The sequence below is a fragment of the Hyperoodon ampullatus genome (assembly GCF_949752795.1).
Source record: "Hyperoodon ampullatus genome assembly, chromosome: 8".
Classification (NCBI taxonomy): Eukaryota; Metazoa; Chordata; class Mammalia; order Artiodactyla; family Ziphiidae; genus Hyperoodon; species Hyperoodon ampullatus.
The window spans coordinates 48,311,609-48,333,216 of record NC_136921.1 but is presented as its reverse complement, the minus strand read 5'-3'; positions in this window follow the sequence as shown (position 1 = coordinate 48,333,216).

Genomic DNA, 21,608 nt, shown 5'->3' with positions numbered 1-21,608 from the left:
TATTCAACAATGACCCCAAAATATACTTGAAAGATATTAGAAATGAATTCTTTTATATATAAGATACTTAATGAATTATTTCTTTTTTTTTAAACTTATTTATTTATTTTTGGCTGTGTCGGGTCTTCATTGCTGTGTGCGGGCTTTCTCTAGTTGCAGCGAGCGGGGGCTACTCTTTGTTGCGGTACACGGGCTTCTCATTGCGGTGGCTTCTCTTGTTGCAGAGCACAGGCTGTAGGTGCACAGGCTTCAGTAGTTGTGGTTCACGGACTCTAGAGCGCAGGCTCAGTAGTTGTGGCGTACGGGCTTAGTTGCTCCACGGCATGTGGGATCTTCCCAGACCAGGGCTCGAACCCATGTCCCCTGCAATGGCAGGTGGATTCTTAACCACCGCACCACCAGGGAAGCCCCATGAATTATTTCTTGAGATTGTGCTAAGAATAATAAAGTCACCTGTGTTTGGGATTGAATAGTAAACTCCATATATCTTTGTCAATATTTCATAAAATAATTCTGCAAATGTTATAGATAAGAATAACTTTGTGATTTTATTAGCCATTCAACAGTCTAAGGAACAACCACTTTCCTTTGTTTCCAGTACATATAAAACATTTATTCTTGAGAATGCTTACCCAAATCTTTGTTCATTTAAAATAATAAGGCTACTAGATTACTGGAGAAATGCAGCAAATTTATGCTACTTTAGATTACTGAAAGGAACTTCTTTGAATTTTTCTTGAGCTGTCTTAGAACTCTTAGAATGGAAGAGGTTTTAGAGGTTATCTAGTTATGTTATTTATTTATTTATTATTAAAAAATTTTTTTTTTTTTGCAGTACACGGGCCTCTCACTGTTGTGGCCACTCCTGTTACAGAGCACAGGCTCCAGACGCGCAGGCTCAGCAGCCATGGCTCACGGGCCCAGCCGCTCCATGGCATGCAGGATCTTCCCGGACCGGGGCACGAACCCGTGTCCCCTGCATCGGCAGGCGGACTCTCAACCACTGCGCCACCAGGGAAGCCTAGTTACGTTATTTTAAGTGCCCTGATTTACCCACCAATATGCATATATTTTTTGAGTTGTGGGAAAAGGGGTAAAGTTACAGAGAAAGTACCAGGAATTTCTCCTAATCTGTTGTCCATCTCATCTGTTCAAGAGTGTTGTGCCTGTGAGCTGCCATCTGCCAGGGTTGCACAGAGATAGAGTTTGAGAAACACTGATCTATATAGATTACTATATATGGGAATTCCCTGGTGGTCCAATGGTTAGGACTCGGCACTTTCACTGCCACGGCCCAGGTTCAGTCCCTGGTCGGGGAACTAGCATCCTGCAAGCCGTGTGGTGTGGCAAAAAAAAGAAAAAAAAAAAAATCACATTATATAGTTGAGAAATTCAGTGATCAGAGAAGTGAAATAACTTGCTTAGTATAAAACAGCTATTTAGAGTCATAGGGTAGAGGAAAAAATCCTCAGGTAGAAATCAGTACACTTTGGATCTGGCCCTATAAGTGCCACCAATTTGTTGGAAACGGCAACAGAAAAATGACTGTAACTATGACCAATAACTTACCTAGAGTATGTAGTTTACAGACTCAGGACACAGTATCCAAGACCCATTGCCATGTGAATTCAGCATGCTCACATCTCCTAGACAGGGCTACCCTTCACGCCTCAAAAGCCTAGCTGTGGGCAACAATTATTTTAGCAATAGAGGACAGTTGACCCAATATTAGCCATATCATTGTGTTGCATTGCTCAAATAGGATGATGAATCAGTTGGGGAGAAGGACTAGGTGGTTGTGATTGTAGAGTTTGGGCAGCAGCCATGTTGAACTTGAGTGATTTAGTGTATACAGAGAAAGAAGCAGAGATAATATGAGAACTTACACTTATTACATAACTACAAGTATTATTCTAAGAACTTTACATCTCTAATGTCACCATATCTTTATTAGAGAGGTACTTTTTTGTTCCCATTTTTTAGATGGGGAAAATAAGGCTTAGATATAATAAATAGTTAATCTAAAGTCATATAGCTAGCAAATGGTGGAACAAGATTTTAGACTTGGGTAGTGTGACTCAAGGCCCACATTCCTAAGCAATGAGAAAAGCAGAGATATGGAGAAAAACCTTATGTTAATAACGTTCCAGTTTCTAGGTTTGGCTTTCCATAAATCTATGTATTCTTCATGCTTTGGGGATATGTGAGACTCATCATGTACCTTCTTTTCTACCTTTTTTTTTTTTTTTTTGCGGTACTCGGGCCTCTCACTGTTGTGGCCTCTCCCGTTGCAGAGCACAGGCTCCGGACGCACAGGCTCAGCGGCCATGGCTCACGGGCCCAGCCGCTCCATGGCATGTGGGATCTTCTCGGACCGGGGCGTGAACCCATGTCCCCTGCATCGGCAGGCGGACTCTCAACCACTGCGCCACCAGGGAAGCCCTTCTACCTTTTTTTAAAAGATGAGATTATTTTTAAATTAATTAATTAATTTAAAATTAATTGATTAATTAATTTTTGGCTGCATTGGGTCTTCGTTGCTGCGAGTGGACTTTCTCTAGTTGCAGGGAGTAGGGGCTACTCTTCGTTGCAGTGCGTGGGCTTCTCATTGTGGTGGCTTCTCTTGTTGCAGAGCACAGGCTCTAGGCGCACGGGCTTAAGCAGTTGTGGTTCGCAGGCTCTAGAGCACAGGGTCAGTAGTTGTGGTGCATGGGCTTAGTTCCTCTGCGGCATGTGGGATCTTCCCAGACCAGGGATCAAACCCGTGTCCCCTGTCTTGGCAGGCAGATTCTTAACCACTGCACAATCAGGGAAGTCCTTTTTCTACCTTTTTACATGAGCTGTTTGTTCATTAAACAAACAAACAAAGAAACAAACAAAATCCTTTACTAAATGTTGGGAAAACAGACTGAGAGTAGAGACTACAGAGAGTTTTACGAGCAGGACATTGAAGTTATTTATATAAACTGTAAAATACAGACAGGGTAACATTTTTTTTTATTTTTTTTTTGTGGTACGCGGGCCTCTCACTGCTGTGGCCTCTCCCGTTGCGGAGCACAGGCTCCGGACGCGCAGGCTCAGTGGCCATGGCTCACGGGCCCAGCCGCTCCGCGGCATGTGGGATCTTCCCGGACTGGGGCACGAACCCGTGTCCCCTGCATTGGCAGGCGGACTCCCAACCACTGCGCCACCAGGGAAGCCCAGGGTAACATTTTAACAAAGCCATCTCTACCTGGAGGTGAGAGATCTGGATTACAGAAACAGTGCAAGGATGGACAGAATAGGATCTATAAATAACCAGATCATGTTGAAAATCTAGCAGTTCTTAGAATGGATGTGTGCCAGATTTGGGCTCAGAATTTTAAAGTGTTCTGGAATTTAAGAGCAGGGAGTGGAGTGATGTGTCAATTGGAGGAGCTTTCCAATAAAAAAGGGCTGTGCTATTATTTGACACTTGTAAGATGGTCAAAATTTGTTGAGTACTATACATTACATGACACAGAGGATATTTTACCTGAGTAATTCTTATGAAAATATTGAACAAACTGATACAAATTCTATTCCGATGATTATTTCTTGAATGACATCTTTGGACTGCAAACATATCATTAAGCAAAATGATCTGTGTGCTACCCAAGTACAGTATTTTTTTACCATCTTAAAAATTTAAGTCTACAGTACAGTAATGCTAACTATAAGCACAGTATTGTACAGATCTCTAAAACGTTTTCATCTTGTAAAACTGAAAATTTATACCCATCAAATAGCAACTCCACAGTTCTCCCTCCCCCCAGCTCCTGGAAACCACCATTCTACTCTGTGCTTTGATGAGTTTGACTACTTAGATACCTCATGTAAGTCGAATTATACAGTATTTGTTCTTCTGTGACTGGCTTATTTCACTTAGCATAATGTCCTTAAAGTTTATCCGTGTTGTAGCATATGACAGGATTGCCTTCTTTTTTTATGGCTGAATACTTTTCCACTGTATGCATATACTACATTTTCTTTATCCATTAATCTACTGATGGGCATTTAGGTTGTTTCCACTTTAGGTACTGTGAACAATGCTGTAATGAATACAGATGTACAGATGCCTCTTTGAGATCCTGATTTCAGATCCTTTGGATAAATACTGTACACAGACGTAGGATTGCTGAAGCATATGGTAATTCTATTTTTAATTTTTTGAGGAACTTTCAAATTGTCCTCCATAGGCTACACCATTTTACATTTCTACCAACAGTGCACAAGTCTTTCACTCTCCACATCCTCATCAACATTTATTATTTTCTGCTTTCTGGGTTTCTTTTCTTTTCTTTCCTTTTTTTTTGATAATAGCCATTTTGTCAGATGTGAGGTGATATCTCATTGTGGTTATGATTTGCATTTCCCTGATGATAAGTGATATTGAGCACCTTTTCATATACTTGTTGACCATTTGTATGTCTTCTTAGGAGAAATATCTATTCAAATCTTTTGCCCATTTTTAAAATCAGGTTACTAATTTTATTTTATTTTTTGCTGTCGGGTTCTAGAAGTTCCTTATGTAGTTTAGCAATTAACCCTTTATAAGATAGATGGTTTGCAAACATTTTCTCCCATTTCATAGGCTGTATTTTCATTTTGTTGATTGTTTCCTTTGTTGTGAAGAAGCTTTTTAGTTTGATGTAGTCCCACTTGTGTATTTTTGCTTTTGTTGCCTGTGCTTTTGGTGTCATATTCAAGAAATCATTGCTAAGACCAATGTCACAAAGATTTTTTCCCTATGTTTTCTTCTAGGAGTTTTACAGTTTTAGGTTTTATGTTTAAGACTTATGTTTAAGTCTTTAATCCATTTGGAGTTAATTTTTGTGTCTTGTGTAAGATAAGGGTTCAATTTTATTTTTTCACATATGGATATATGTAATTTTCCCAACACCTATTGTTGAAAACTATTTTTTCCTCATTGTGTATTCTTGGCACCTTTGTTGAAGATCAGTTGACTGTATATGCATGGGTTTATTTCTGGGCTCTCTATTCTGTTCTGTTTATCTATATGTCTGTCTTTATGCCAGTACCATGCTATTTGATTACTGTAGCTTTGCAACATGTTTTGAAATCAGGAAGTTGGAAGCATCTGATTTGTTCTTTCTCAAGATTATTCTAGTTACTTGGGGTCCTTTGTGGTTCCATATGAATTTGAGGATTGTTTTTTCTATTTCTATAAAAATGCCATTGGGATTTTAATGGGTATTGAATTGATTCTGTGGATAATTTTGGGTAGGATGGAAATTTTAGCAATGTATGTCTTCTGATCCATGAACATGGGATCTTTTTCTATTTATCTGCATCTACTGTAATTTCTTTCGGCAATGTTCTGTAGTTTTAAGTATATAGGTTTTTTGCCTCCTTGGTTAAGTTTATTCCTAAGTGTTTTATTCTTTTTTGATACTATTATAAATAGGATTGTTTTCTTAATTGCCTTTCAGACTGCTTGTTGTTAGTAGAAAGAAACACAATTGATTTTTGTATGTTGATTTTCTGTCTTGCAAATTTACTGACTTTGTTTATTAGGACTAACAATTTTCTTGTGTATGTAGATGGAAATGGGGAGGGGGCAAGGAGATTTGAATGTGTAACCATCAATATTCTGCCTAATAGAATATCCTGAGAGACTAAATAAACTTAGTTGGGAATAAACCAACTGCAACTTAAATACAAGTAAACTTATACATTTCTACTTTATAAACAAGTTTATAAAAATTTGCCTTAGTTCTTACTTTTTAAACACAATGGATTTCAGATTCAATTTCCAATAGTCATAGTGAGTTAATTCTTTTGGTAAAGAGCATTTGCCATAGTGATTGCAAGAGGAAAATTTATTGCCTGTTATGCTTTTCTTATTACCTTCTTCAGTTTATCTTGGTATGGTTTCGTTGGCTACAAGGACTGAAATTTGTAGAAGTAATTTTCTAGTGCCCAAACAAAAAAGATTAGCAGTGACAGTTTTCTAAAATATATGTTTCCTAACAGAGGCAACCTTCATAGCCCATTTCCTTTAATGATATCTGGGGAGGATCTGATAAGCCTTATTCTACTTTGCACAGGTTAAAGGGCATTGTCTTCCCTTTCACTCCAGCAGCCAACAACAAAGCCAGGCATATGTTATCACCATCACACAGGAAGCTTCAGGCTTGCTTGTGTTAAACAGAGTACAAATACAGGAAAAGTGTCAGGCAGGTTACAAGCTGGTAAAGCTGTGCTAAGAGAATATTATGCTAATAATATTACAGACAGAACTGGAGATATCTAATAATATTATAGACAGAACTGGAAATATGGGATTAGCCTTCAGCATAAAATGCTTAGAAATCCTTAAACATTAAAAACTCTATAAAAGTAGCCATTTTATCTTCTTCGCTTTGGACTGATGACCCCCATTTTTTAAAAATGGGAAAATAATGGTTAAATTAAAAAGTTATGTCAGGAAGTAACACAATTTCTCAAAACATACAATTAAACATTTCTTAATAATTTAAAAATTGTTCCCATCTGCAATGTATGTTAAAAATTCCAATTGTATTCTCTTATTTCAGAAGAAAAGGGAATTTCCATTTCATGGCTAAACTTTTATCATAAATAAAGATTTTGTGCCTTTTGTAAACTAAAAAACTCATTTCATTTAGAGATTTTATTTTGTATATTTTAATTGGGGCATACATCTGTCGTTAAAGAGTTACTTGAGAGATTTGAGAAGATGGCAGAAGAGTAAGACGTGGAGATCACCTTCCTCTCCACAGATACCTCAGAAATACATCTATATGTGGAACAACCCCTACAGAACACCTACTGAACACTGGCAGAAGACCTCAGACCTCCCAAAAGGCAAGAAATTCCCCACGTACCTGGGTAGGGCAAAAGAAAACAGAATAAACAGAGACAAAAGGATAGGGACAGGACCTGCACCAGTGGGAGGGAGCCGTGAAGGAGGAAAGGTTTCCACACACTAGGAGCCCCTTTGCGGGCGGAGACTATGGGTGGCAGAGGGGGGAGCTTCGAAGACGCGGAAGAGAGCAGCCACAGGGGTGCGGAGGGCAAAGCGGAGAGATTCCCGTACAGAGGGTCGGTGCCGACCGGCACTCACCAGCCTGAGAAGCTTGTCTGCTCGCCTGCCGGGGCAGCGGGGCTGGGAGCTGAGGCTCGTCGGTCGGAGCACAGGGAGAGGACTGGGGGTGGCGGTGTGAACACAGCCTGAAGGGGGTTAGTGCGCCACGGCTAGCCGGGAGGGAGTCTGGGAAAAGGTCTGGAGCTGCCGAAGAGGCAAGAGACTTTTTCTTACCTCTTTGTTTCCTGGTGCACGAGGAGAGGGGATTAAGAGCGCTGCTTAAAGGAGCTCCAGAGATGGGCGCGAGCCGCGACTGAAAGCGCGGACCCCAGAGACGGGCGTGGGACGCTGGGGCTGACGCTGCCGCCGCCAAGAAGCCTGTGTGCGAGCACAGGTCACTCTCCACACCTCCCCTACCGGGAGCCTGTGCAGCCCACCACTGCCGGGGTCCCAGGATCCACGGACAACATCCCCGGGAGAATGCACGGGCGCGCCTCGTGCTGGTGCAACGTCACGCCGGTCTCTGCCGCCACAGGCTCGCCCCGCCTCTGTGCCCCTCCCTCCCCCCAGCCTGAGTGAGCCAGAGTCCCCGAATCAGCTGCTCCTTCAACCCAGTCCTGTCTGAGCGAAGAACAGACGCCCTCAGGTGACCTACATGCAGAGGCGGGGACAAATCCAAAGCTGAACCACGGGAGCTGTGCGAACAAAGAAGATAAATGGAAATTTCTCCCAGCAGCCTCAGAAGCAGCGAATTAAATCTCCACAATCAACTTGATGTACCTGCATCTGTGGAATACTTGAATAGACAACGAATCATCCCAAATTGAGGAGGTGGACTTTGGGAGTAAGATATATTATTTTTTCCCCTTTTCCTCTTTTTGTGAGTGTGTATGTGTATGCTGTTGTGTGAGATTTTGTCTGTATAGCTTTGCTTTCACCATTTCTCTTAGGGTTCTGTCCGTCTGTTTTTTGTTTTTCTTTTTTACTTAAAAAATTTTTTTTCTTAATAATTATTTTTCATTTTAATAACTTTATTTTATCTTCTTTCTTTCTTTCTTTCTTTCTTTCTTTCTTTCTTTCTTTCTTTCTTTCTTTTCTCCCTTTTATTCTGAGCCGTGTGGATGAAAGGCTCTTGGTGCTCCAGCCAGGAGTCAGTGCTGTGCCTCTGAGGTGGGAGAGCCAAATTCAGGACACTGGTCCACAAGAGACCTCCCAGCTCCACATAATACCAAGCAGCAAAAATCTCCCAGAGATCTCCATCTCAACACCAACACCCAGCTACACTCAATGACCAGCAAACTACAGTGGTGGACACCCTATACCAAACAACTAGCAAGACAGGAACACAGCCCCATCCATTAGCAGAGAGGCTGCCTAAAACCATAAGTCCACAGACACCCCAAAACACACCACCAGACGTGGACCTGCCCACTAGAAAGACAAGGTCCAGCCTCATCCACCAGAACCCCAGCACTAGTCCCTTCCACCAGGAAGCCTACACAACTCACTGAACCAAACTTAGCCACTGGGGACAGACACCAAAAACAATGGGAACTATGAACCTGCAGCCTGCAAAAAGGAGACCCCAAACACAGTAAGATAAGCAAAATGAGAACACAGAAAAACACACAGTAGATGAAGGAGCAAGGTAAAACCCCACCAGACCTAACAAATAAAGAGGAAATAGGCAGTCTACCTGAAAAAGAATTCAGAATAACGATAGTAAAGATGATCGAAAATCTTGGAAATAGAATAGAGAAAATTCAACAAACATTTAACAAGGAACTAGAAGAACTAAAAAGGAAACAAGCAATGATGAACAACAAAATAAATGAAATTAAAAATACTGTAGAAGGAATCAATAGAAGAATAACTGAGGCAGAAGAATGGATAAGTGACCTGGAAGATAAAATAGTGGAAAAAAACTCCTGCAGAGCAGAATAAAGAGAAAACAATGAAAAGAACTGAGGACAGTCTCAGAGACCTCTGGGACAACATTAAACACACCAACATTCGAATTATAGGGGTTTCAGAAGAAGAAGAGAAAAAGAAAGGTACTGAGAAAATATTTGAAGAGATTATAGTTGAAAACTTCCCTAATACGGGAAAGGAAATAGTTAATCAAGTCCAGGAAGCACAGAGAGTCCCATACAGGATAAATCCAAGGAGAAACATGCCAAGACACATATTAATCAAACTATCAAAAATTAAATACAAAGAAAACATATTAAAAGCAGCGAAGGAAAAAGAACAAATAATGCACAAGGAATCCCCATAAGGTTAACAGATGAACTTTCTGCAGAAACTCTGCAAGGCAGAAGGGAGTGGCAGGACATATTTAAAGTGACGAAGGAGAGAAAAACCTAAAACCAAAATTACTACTACCCAGCAAGGATCTCATTCAGATTTGATGGAGAAATTAAAACCTTTACAAACAAGCAAAAACTGAGAGAATTCAGCACCACAAAACCAGCTTTACAACAAATGCTAAAGGATCTTCTCTAGGCAAGAAATACAAGAGATGGAAAAGACCTACAATAACGAACCCAAAACAATTAAGAAAATGGGAACAGGAACATACATATCGATAATTACCTTAAATGTAAATGGATTAAATGCTCCCACCAAAAGACACAGACTGGCTGAATGGATACAAAAACAAGACCTGTATATATGCTGTCTACAAGAGACCCACTTCAGACCTAGAGACACATACAGACTGAAAGTAAGGGGATGGAAAATGATACTCCATGCAAATCGAAACCAAAAGAAAGCTGGAGTAGCAATTCTCATATCAGACAAAATAGACTTTAAAATAAAGACTATTAGAAGAGACAAAGTAGTATACTACATAATGATCAAGGGATCGATCCAAGAAGATGTAACTATTGTAAATATTTATGCACCCAACATAGGAAAACCTCAATACATAAGGCAAACACTAACAGCCATAAAAGGGGAAATGGACAGTAACACAATCATAGTAGGGGACTTTAACACCCCACTTTCACCAATGGACAAATCATCCAAAATGAAAATAAATAATGAAATACAAGTTTTAAATGATACATTAAACAAGATGGACTTAATTGATATTTATAGGACATTCCATCCAAAAACAACAGAATACACATTTTTCTCAAGTGCTCATGGGACATTCTCCAGGATAGATCATATCTGGGGTCACAAATCAGGCCTTGGTAAATTTAAGAAAATTGAAATCATATCAAGTATCTTTTCTGACCACAATGTTATGAGAAGAGATATCAATTACAGGAAAATATCTGTAAAAAATACAAACACATGGAGGCTAAATAATACACTACTTAATAACCAAGTGATCACTGAAGAAATAAAAAAAAAATCTAGAAACAAATAACAATAGAGACATAACAACCCAAAACCTATGGGATGCAGCAAAAGCAGTTCTAAGAGGGAAGTTTACAGCACTACAATCCTACCCTAAGAAACAGGAAACATCTCAAATAAACAACCTAACCTTGCACCTAAAGCATTTAGAGAAAGAAGAACAAAAAAACCTCAAAGTTAGCAGAAGGAAAGAAATCATAAAAATCAGATCAGAAATAAATGAAAAAGAAATGAAGGAAATGATATCAAAGATGAATAAAACTAAAACCTGGTTCTTTTAGAAGATAAACAAAATTGATAAACCATTAGCCAGAGTCATCAAGAAAAAAAGGGAGAAAACTCAAATCAATAGAATTAGAAATGAAAAAGGAGGAGTAACAACTGACACTGCAGAAATACAAAGGATCATGAGAGATTACTATAAGCAACTCTATGGAAATAAAATGGACAACCTGGAAGAAATGGACAAATTCTTAGAAATGTACAAACTTCCAAGACTGAACCAGGAAGAAATAGAAAATATGAGCAGGCCAATCACAAGCACTGAAATTGAAACTGTGATTAAAAATCTTCCAACAAACAAAAGCCCAGGACCAGATGGCTTCACAGGTGAATTCTATCAAACATTTAGAGAAGAGCTAACACTTATCCTTCTCAAACTCTTCCAAAATATAGCAGAGGGAGGAACACTCCCAAACTCATTCTACGAGGCCACTATCACCCTGATACCAAAACCAGACAAGGATGTCAAAAAGAAAGAAAACTACAGGCCAATATCACTGATGAACAGAGATGCAAAAATCCTCAACAAAATACTAGCAAACAGAATCCAACAGCACATTAATAGGATCATACACCATGATCAAGTGGGGTTTATTCTAGGAATGCAAGGATTCTTCAATATATGCAAATCAATCACCGTGATACACCATATTAACAAATTGAAGGAGAAAAACCATATGATCATCTCAATAGATGCAGAGAAAGCTTTTGACAAAATTCAACACCCATTTATGATAAAAACCCTGCAGAAAGTAGGCATAGAGGGAACTTTCCTCAACATAATAAAGGCCATATATGACAAACCCACAGCCAACATCGTCCTCAATGGTGAAAAACTGAAACTATTTCCACTAAGATCAGGAACAAGATAAAGTTGCCCACCCTCACCATTATTACTCAACAAGGTTTTGGAAGTTTTAGCCACAGCAATCAGAGAAGAAAAGGAAATAAAAGGAATCTAAACTGGAAAAGAAGAAGTAAAGCTGTCACTGTTTGCAGATGACATGATACTATACATAGAGAATCCTAAAGATGCTACCAGAAAACCACTAGAGCTAATCAATGAATTTGGTAAAGTAGCAGGATACAAAATTAATGCACAGAAATCTCTGGCATTTCTATACACTAATGATGAAAAATCTGAACGTGAAATTAAGAAAACACACCCATTTACCATTGCAACAAAAAGAATAAAATATCTAGGTATAAACTTACATAAGGAGACAAAAGACCTGCATGCAGAAAATTATAAGACACTGATGAAAGAAATTAAAGATGATACAAATAGATGGAGAGATATACCATGTTCTTGGATTGGAAGAATCAACATTGTGCAAATGACTCTACTACCTAAAGCAATCCAGAGATTCAATGCAATCGCTATTAAACTACCACTGACATTTTTCACAGAAGTAGAACAAAAAATTCCACAATTTGTATGGAAACACAAAAGACCCCGAATAGCCAAAACAATCTAGAGAACGAAAAATGGAGCTGGAGGAATCAGGCTCCCTGACTTCAGACTATACTACAAAGCTACAGTAATCAAGACAGTATGGTACTGGCACAAAAACAGAAATATAGATCAATGGAACAGGATAGAAAGCCCAGAGATAAACCCACGCACATATGGTCACCTTGTCTTTGATAAAGGAGGCAAGAATATACAGTGGAGAAAAGACAGCCTCTTCAATAAGTGGTGCTGGGAAAACTGGACAGGTACATAGAAAAGTATGAAATTAGAACACTCCCTAACACCATACACAAAAATAAACTCAAAATGTATTAAAGACCTAAATGTGAGGCCAGACACTATCAAACTCTTAGTGGAAAACATAGGCAGAACACTCTATAATATAAATCCCAGCAAGATCCTTTTTGACCCACCTCCTAGAGAAATGGAAATAAAAACAAAAATAAACAAATGGGACCTAATGAAACTTCAAAGCTTTTGCACAGGAAAGGAAACCATAAACAAGACGAAAAGACAACACTCAGAATGGGAGAAAATATTTGCAAATGAAGCAACTGACAAAGGATTAATCTCCAAAATTTACAAGCAGCTCATGCAGGTCAATAACAAAAAAAGAAACAACCCAATCCAAAAATGGGCAGAAGACGGAAATAGACATTTCTCCAAAGAAGATATACAGATTGTCAATAAACACATGAAAGGATGCTTACCATCATTAATCATTAGGGAAATGCAAATCAAAAATACAATGAGATATCATGTCACACCGGTCAGAATGGGCATCATCTAAAAATCTTTAAACAATAAATGCTGGAGAGGGTGTGGAAAAAAGGGAACACTCTCACACTGTTGGTGGGAGTGTAAATTGATACAGCCACTAGGGAGAACAGTATGGAGGTTCCTTTAAAAACTAAAAATAGGGCTTCCCTGGTGGCGCAGTGGTTGAGAGTCCGCCTGGCGATGCAGGGGACGCGGGTTCATGCCCCAGTCCGGGAAGATCCCACATGCCGCGAGCGGCTAGGCCCGTGGGCCATGGCCGCTGAGCCTGCGCATCCGGAGCCTGTGCTCCGCAACGGGAGAGGCCACAACAGTGAGAGGCCCGCATACCGCAAAAAAAAAAACAAAAAAAAAACCTAAAAATAGAACTACCATACAACCCAGCAATCCCACTACTGGGCATATACCCTGAGAAAACCATAATTCAAAAAGAGTCATGTACCAAAATGTTCATTGCAGCTCTATTTACAATAGCCAGGACATGGAAGCAATGTAAGTGTCCATAAACAGATGAATGGATAAAGAAGATGTGGCACATATATACAATGGAATATCTCTGAGACATAAAAAGCAACGAAATTGAGTTATTTGTAGTGAGGTGGATGGACCTAGAGTCTGTCATACAGAGTGAAGTAAGTCAGAAAGCTAAAAATAAATACCGTATGCTAACACATATATATGGAATCTAAGAAAAAAAAAAAAGGTCATGAAGAACTTACAGGTAAGACGGGAATACAGACACAGACCTACTAGCTAATGGACTTGAGGATATGGGGAGGGTGAAGGGTAAGCTGTGACAAAGTGAGAGAGTGGCATGGACATGTGTACACTACCAAATGTAATATAGATAGCTAGTGGGAAGCAGCCACATAGTACAGGGAGATCAGCTTGGTGGTTTGTGACCACCTAGAGGAGTGGGATAGGGAGGGTGGGAGGGAGGGAGACGCAAGAGGGAAGAGATATGGGAACATATGTATATGTATAACTGATTTACTTCGTTATAAAGCAGAAATTAACATACCATTGTAAAGGAAGTATATATACTCTAATAAAGATGTTTTTAAAAAATGTGTTACTTGAATCATGGTGGATATATTGTAGAGATATCTACCAATGTGATAAAACATATTGTATGAGCCATATTGGATTTGTTTAAAAATCATTTGAGAAGTTTTTCACAATGGTTTCCACATTCCTTCTTTTCAAAAAGGTTAAAAAAGTGAATTATCAAAACTTCTGGAGAGAACAAAAATATTAGTATATAGTCTTCAACATTGACATAGCCACTGTGAATGTTTTGATTCATTTTCTCTCCCTGTATGTTTTTCAATATAGTTTCAAGACTGCAATCAAATGTGTATATACACACACATACACAATTCACATGTATATGTACTTTTAATTTTGAATATAACTTTTTCTTAAAAATTAATATTATAGAATACACATTTTCATGTTTTTTGTATATTTTATAATCTTCATTTTCAGTGACTGCATAAGGTTTCATTGATTGAACAAGTAATTATTAGTGAACAACTGTATGGGATGCACAAATATCTTTATTGGACTCCTTTAAATCTTCTGGTTACCTTAGAGACAGTGTCTCCCTATATCTTGTATCTTCTTATGGCCATGATCAGGAAGACCCATGTCATGTGGATCAACTACTGGATTTAGTGGATCTATTATAAAGCACATGCCCTTAGCATAAAGTAATTAAATGTTAAAATATTAAGCTGTCTCCAGGGGAAAGTTAATTGTGTTAAACAGGAAGTGTCGTGGTTCTATACAAATACAAGAGCCATTTCCAGTTTGGATTCAAGCAGTCAGAGGCTGTAGATTGCTGAAGAAGCTTAAAATATCTATCATCCAGGCATCCATTAGAGGAGAATTAAGCTGGTTCTCTGCCAAAGTGCAGACAGAGAGAACTCATGTTTAAGATAATATCAGGGTTAATAAGTAAAAATGGTACTGGAAAATCAGTGTCTTAAAGTGCATTTTTGTATTATAAACCGCACTATGGCCATATGTGACATCTTTTTTAAAAAACTATTTATTTATTTATTTTTGGCCATGCCACGTGACTTGTGGGATCTTAGTTCCCTGATCAGGGATTGAACCCGGGCTCTCGGCAGTGAAAGCACTGAGTCCTAACCACTGGACCACCAGGGAACTCCCATATGTGATATTTATATACCTATTTGTGCTGGAAAAAACTATGTTGGTTGTGAATTTTTGCTCTTAGGACCGCAGGACAATTCTGATAGTCATACATTGATTGTCTTCTCTATTGCTTATGAAGAAGCAAACACAAAAGTCCTAAAGCACACCATACTTTGTCAAAGTGCTTGTCGTCATCCCCAGGAGCTTCTCTGCAAGCCCTCTGATACTAAAGAAAGGAAATCTTATTATGGCTTTATACCTTCTTTCTTCATTTTCTTTTTCTTCCTTTTTTCTTTTATTGGGTTCTTTTCTCTCCCCCGTGGCCACTCTCTTTGTTTAGAGAAGAGGACTTGACAACCAGATTAAAAAAGAAAAAAATATATTGAAGCTATTAAGTATATTTTGCTGTAGAGAGTATAACATAGAATAAAGGGTCATTTTTATCTTCATGGGAACAATGATGTTTTTAATAATTCTGTTTCTACCTCTAACTTTCTGTTGATCTTATCAGGTTTTACCATTGAAGAATTCTATTTTTTAAATTTATGGCCATTTTTTCAACTAGTTTACCACTGAATAAGTATATTTAATGTTTTATTGTGAGAAATTTTTCTTAAAATTTTTTTCTTAAGAAAAGCACAATATAAAGAAAAGGGAGCCTAGTACTACAACTTGATTAAAAAACAAACTCTGCCTGATTTTTATTTAGGATAATCACACATGGAAGTATCAAAAGGCAGACAGAATATTATTTAGCTAGTTTAGTTTTGTTCTGTGCTGATGTTGGACACAACAAAAAAGAGAAGAATCTTTCTCTGCTATAGCCCAGATGTTACGAGGCTGTTGAACTTGGGTCTGAGTGACCCAGGAGAATCAGTTGGCTGCTACAGCGGCCTTGCTTCTGGCTTTGTGGAGATCAAGGAAAGCCCTTTCAGCATGTCTGAGAGCCAGATCCAGGGTGTCTCAGGCAAGCTGGGGAACACTTTGGCAAAAATCTCCTGAATTGTGCAATCTCTGACTCTGTTTTTTCCCAACGTTTCCCTCTCAAAATCACATGCTTAAATTGGGCCATGCAGCTGTTTGTGGGTGGAGTGCTTATACTCAGAGCTCTTAGGTCTGATGGTGCCTAGTCAGTGGTACACTATTTCTTACTCCGCCCCTACCCTGAGAAACTTCAAAAGTAATCCCTCAAGGTAAGTTGGTAACCTGATCTGTTCACCCTAAATGTTAAAATAGGGCTTGCCTCTTCTTGGTATTATACATGTGTAGTTTGTAGTTGTCAGGCAGTTTCAAAATGTTTCACTTGCTTTTAAAAATCTATTAACAAATGATATATATCAGTAGTTTTATATCAAAGAAGAATCTCAAACTTAGTTTAAAGACGTTTACATTTCTGCAATATTAATTTTTAAATTTAAAGTTTTACAGATGCTATATTATAGTACTGACTATTGTAAAAAAAAACCCTCATATTTTATTTAAAAATACATTTTGAAACACTCCTAATTTTACTTGCCACTGACTTTCTTTGAATTATGGAGCAGATATTTCAGCATACATAAAGAAGGACTTGGTCCTTAGGACAACGTTAATCTTGCAAGTTCAAAGAATATTTTGTTAGTGAGTAGTTATCATGGTCCCTAGGAATATAACTCTGTGTCCTCTTGGATCCAAAGACATTACATTTTATTATTGCTGAGTCTACTAGCTGCCTTTACCTTCACCTCCTCTTCCTGCTTCTCATCTTCCTCATCCTCTGGCCCCCTTCCCAGTTAAGGAAGAGACTTGATAATTAGATTAAAAATTTCACGGGCAATGATGCTATTGATTTTCCAAGGTCTTTTGCCAGGAAGAATAGAATATAGCAATAAGAATAATAAAAAATGTTAAAGGAATATCATTGATCTTTATGAAACTATTGTAGTGGATATGAGTTAATCTAATAGAATTCTAATTTTATAAATACAAGCCAAGCTTTAGGAGAGTGACTTCACCAAGATGACGACATAGGTTGTTTCTGACTTTGCTCCCCTCACAAGAGGAACTAACAATTTTTCAAGAACAAAACATCACTGAGAGAATCCTAGAAAACAGGGGTGAGACTGAAGCAACCCCTGCACCACAGAGATGAAGACAGACTGCATTAGAAGGGTAAGAGAAGCAGCCATAAGTTGACCACATTGTCCCTTCTCCAGGCCAGCACAGCACCTTAAGTAGAGGTCTCCCTGAGCCTCTGTTCCTCCAGTGGGAAAAGAGAACCCAGAGGAACAACTAGCCACCTCCCCACAGCATTGTGGGCCTTTTTGTGGGAACCCCTACTCTGATCTCATCCCATAGGGATTGTAGTCGAATCTGCAGGGGCTCAACCACTGGTAATCTGACTGTGATAGAGAAGGGAGGAGGGGCATGCTACTACCAGCACACGAATCTTGTCAGACTGAGTTCATACCTGCAGTGTCCAAGCAGTAATCCCAACCAGTGGCTTTGCTCATCTGCAGAATGGTGCACTCTGACCAGAGAATTTGGCGGGGTGTAGACCTACCTGATTTGGATTCTCAAAAGAGTTTTACCAGGCCCAGAGACTGATTTGCTTAAGCCCAGGCAAGGAGCTGAGTCATAGTCTCACCTGCTCTGGAGAGTGTCTTCTGGCCTCACATGACCAGAGGGACTGTTGAGAACCCTTGGAAGCTGTATAGCCCAGCAACCAGTAGCACCCAGTACTGAAGTAGAATCTCCAGGACTGAGAGGAAGGAGGATATCGGGAAAGAGGCAGATAAGAATACAAAAAAGCATTAAAGGGACAAGGTTCTTGCTGACCGTATCAGGACTTCAGTCACTCTGTGTCTTCTTGTGCATGCTCCTGAGTGAGGTGGTAAAAGCAAGTCTGGTAAATGGAATGCTGTTAGAAGAAAAGAACAGGATCTGGGGGTAAGGATGAAACTACAAATATGAGCTATGTATAGTATTACCTTATTGAAAGTCCAGAAGGCAGAGAAAACCTCAGCTATAACAGCACCAATGAATAGTCTGAAGACACTTACCCAATCTGAAGGCAATTAGTAAAGATTTAAGGAGGTGTCTGATGCTTCAAACACAAAAGCAACAATGAAAATCTATAATGAAAATGAAAAATCAAGGAAATATGTCATCACAAAAAGATAATAATTCCCCATTAACTGAACCCAAAGGCACAGAATTTTGAGATCTAACTGATAAAGAATTCAAAATAGCTGTTTTGAAGAAATTCAATGAGCTACAAGAAAACTCGGAAGGACAATTCAATAAAATCAGGGGAAAAATACATGAACAAAATGAGATATTTACCAAAGAGATAGAGATAATAAACCAAGCAGAAATTCGGGAGATGAAGAGTTCAATGTATGAAATGAAAAATTCAATAGAGAGCATCTGCATCAGAGTACAGGAAATGGAAGACAGAATAAGTGAGCTGGAGGGCAGGAATTTTGAAATAACTCAGAGCAGAACAAAGTAAAAAGATGAAGAAACCTAATAGCCCACATGATGTATAGGACTCCATTAACAAAGTATTAGAATAATTGGAGTTCCAGAAAGGGAAGAGAGGGAGAAAGGGTCTGAAATTTTATTTAAAGAAATAAAAGACTTCTTTAAACTAAGTTTGAGATTCTTCTTTGATATAAAACTACTGATATATATCATTTGTTAATAGATTTCTAAAAGCAAGTGAAACATTTTGAAACTGCCTGACAACTACAAACTACACATGTATAACACCAAGAAGAGGCAAGCCCTATTTTAACATTTAGGGTGAACAGATCAGGTTACCAACTTACCTTGAGGGATTACTTTTGAAGACAAGGGCTTCCCTGGTGGCGCAGTGGTTGAGAGTCTGCCTGCCGATGCAGGGGACACGGGTTCGTGCCCCAGTCCGGGAGGATCCCACATGTCGCAGAGTGGCTGGGCCCATGAGCCATGGCCGCTGAGCCTGCACATCCAGAGCCTGTGCTTCGTAACGGGAGAGGCCACAACAGTGAGAGGCCCGCATACAGAAAAAAAAAAAAAAAAATAATAATAATAATAGGTTCCAAATCAAGATAGCAATGTAGGATGTTCCAGAACTCACCTCCTCCCATGGACACACTGAATCTGCAGTTATATTTGGAACAATTTTCTCTGAAGGAAATCCAGAAACTAGCTGAATGACACCCACACAGCAGGTGAACAAGCAAAACTCATTGAAATGGGTAGGAGTGGTTGAGAATCAATCTTATCATAAACCCCCTGGTGAGGTGACATTCAACTGGGAGGAAACTCTGAGGTGTGAGGGGTTTGGACTCCACATATGGCACCCCAACATTTAAGTCTTTCACCTGAGAGATGGGCCCCAAAATATCTAGATTTGAAAGCCAACAGGACTTGCATCCATAGGCTATAGTGATCCCATAGGCTATAGTGATCTGAGAATCAGTTCTTAAAGAGCTCATGAACTCACCCACCCCAGGCACCACCACAGAGGCAGAAAACTGAAACATGCCCAGTCTTTCCTTGAAGGAAGTCTATTTGCTTATCTTAAAAGCTTTGGCCTGAAGGGCAGACTTCTAATTTAACATATATCTATGGGCCAACTGCAATACTCTCCAGAGACTATGGAGGCCAGCAGTTGCCATCTCCATGTTCACCCTCTACCTCACCCCAGGTTGCTGGTATCTCCTGGAAAGAAGCTTGTACACATCTCTGGTGCCCTGGTCTTTGTGGCTGCCACCAAGGGGAAACCCCTAGATAACCTGGTTCTGGTGACCAGTGGGGCTTGCACTCAAGGGTCACACAGAACTATAGTGACGGAAACAGTTCTTGGCTGGCTATACACTCAGGGCATAGTGCAGAGGCAACAGATAGAAATATCCAGTGTTTCCATAAAAAAGGCCTATAGCTGAGGACTTAGGGCTTCTAACTTAATACACTCTGAGCCAACTGCCAAATATTACAGAGTCTGGGAGGCCATTGGAAACCATGTTTGTGTTCTCCCTCTGCACTGCCGCTGGTCTGCAGTGTCCCTGAGAAAGAAACTTGTGTATATGTCTGGAGCCCAATTTTTGTGTCTCCTGTCCAGAGGACACATCCTTTGATAGCCTGGCTCTGGTGGTCAGTGGGACTTGTGTTTATGGGTTCAAGGGTATCAAACAAAGAAACAGTTCTTGACTGGCTATCATCCTGGGGCTCAGTACAGAGGGATCAGAGAGAAACACCTATCTGCCAGTCTTCCCATGAAAGAGGTATATTTGCACACTTTAAAAGTGGCTGCCTAAATCTAGGTGCTGACAGACCCACCCCTTTGGAACACTGACAGGTCTTAGCACACCCTCAACTACTACTGGGAGTCATAAGAATAAAGTAGGCTGCTTGGACAATCACAAAGGTTTGACACACAAACAGAGATAGGACAGAATTGAACAATAAGGCTCATCTCATAAACTAGGCCACTCCTTCAAGACTGGGCATAGTGGCTGTTTTATCTAATGCATAGAAACCAACACAAAGAGTAAAGGGAAAAGAAGAAACTGAGGAATAAATTCCAACTGAAAGAACAAGACCTCAGAAAAAGACCTTAATGAAAGAGAGATAAGTGATTTACATGATAAAAATTTCAAAACAATGGTCATGAAGATACTCACCAAGCTCAGGAGAAGAATGGGTAAACAAAGTAAGAATTTCATCAAAGACATAGAAAATATGAGAAAGTACCAAATCAAAGTCACAGAGCTGTAGAATATAATAATTGAACTGAAAAATATAACAGAGGGTTTCAATAGCAGACTAAATGAAGTCTTGTCTTTGAGTTCATCTAGAGACTCAAAGACAAGGTGGTGGAAAATCAAAGCAATGAAAGAAAAAAGAATGAAAAAGAGTGGAGATAGCTTAAGGGACTTATGGGAAAATATCAAGCAGACCAACATTTGCATTATAGGGGTCCCAGAAGGAGATGAAAGAGAGAAAAGGGCAGGAAACTTATTTGAAGAAACAATGGCTAAAACTTTCCTAACCTAGGGAAGGAAACACATCCAGATCCAGGAAGCCCAGAGAACTCCAATAAGAAGAACCCAAAGAGACTCACATCAAGACACATTATAAATAAATTGTCAAAGACAAGTAGAGAATTTTAAAAGCAGCATGAGAAAAACAACTTGTTACATACAAGGCAACCTCTATAAGACTATCAGCAGATTTTCTGCAGAAACTTTGCAGGCCAGAAGGGAATAGCATAATACATGCAAAGTGCTGAAAGAAAAGAACTGCCAACTATGAATACTCTACCTGGCAACTGTCTTTCAGAATTAAAAGAGATACAGAGTTCTCCAGATAAGCAAAAACTGAAGGAGCTTAGCACCACTAGACTGGCCTTATAAAAAGTGTTAGAGGAAATTTTTAAAGTTGAAATGTAAGAGTGCTAAATAGTAATAAGAAAACATATGAATGTAT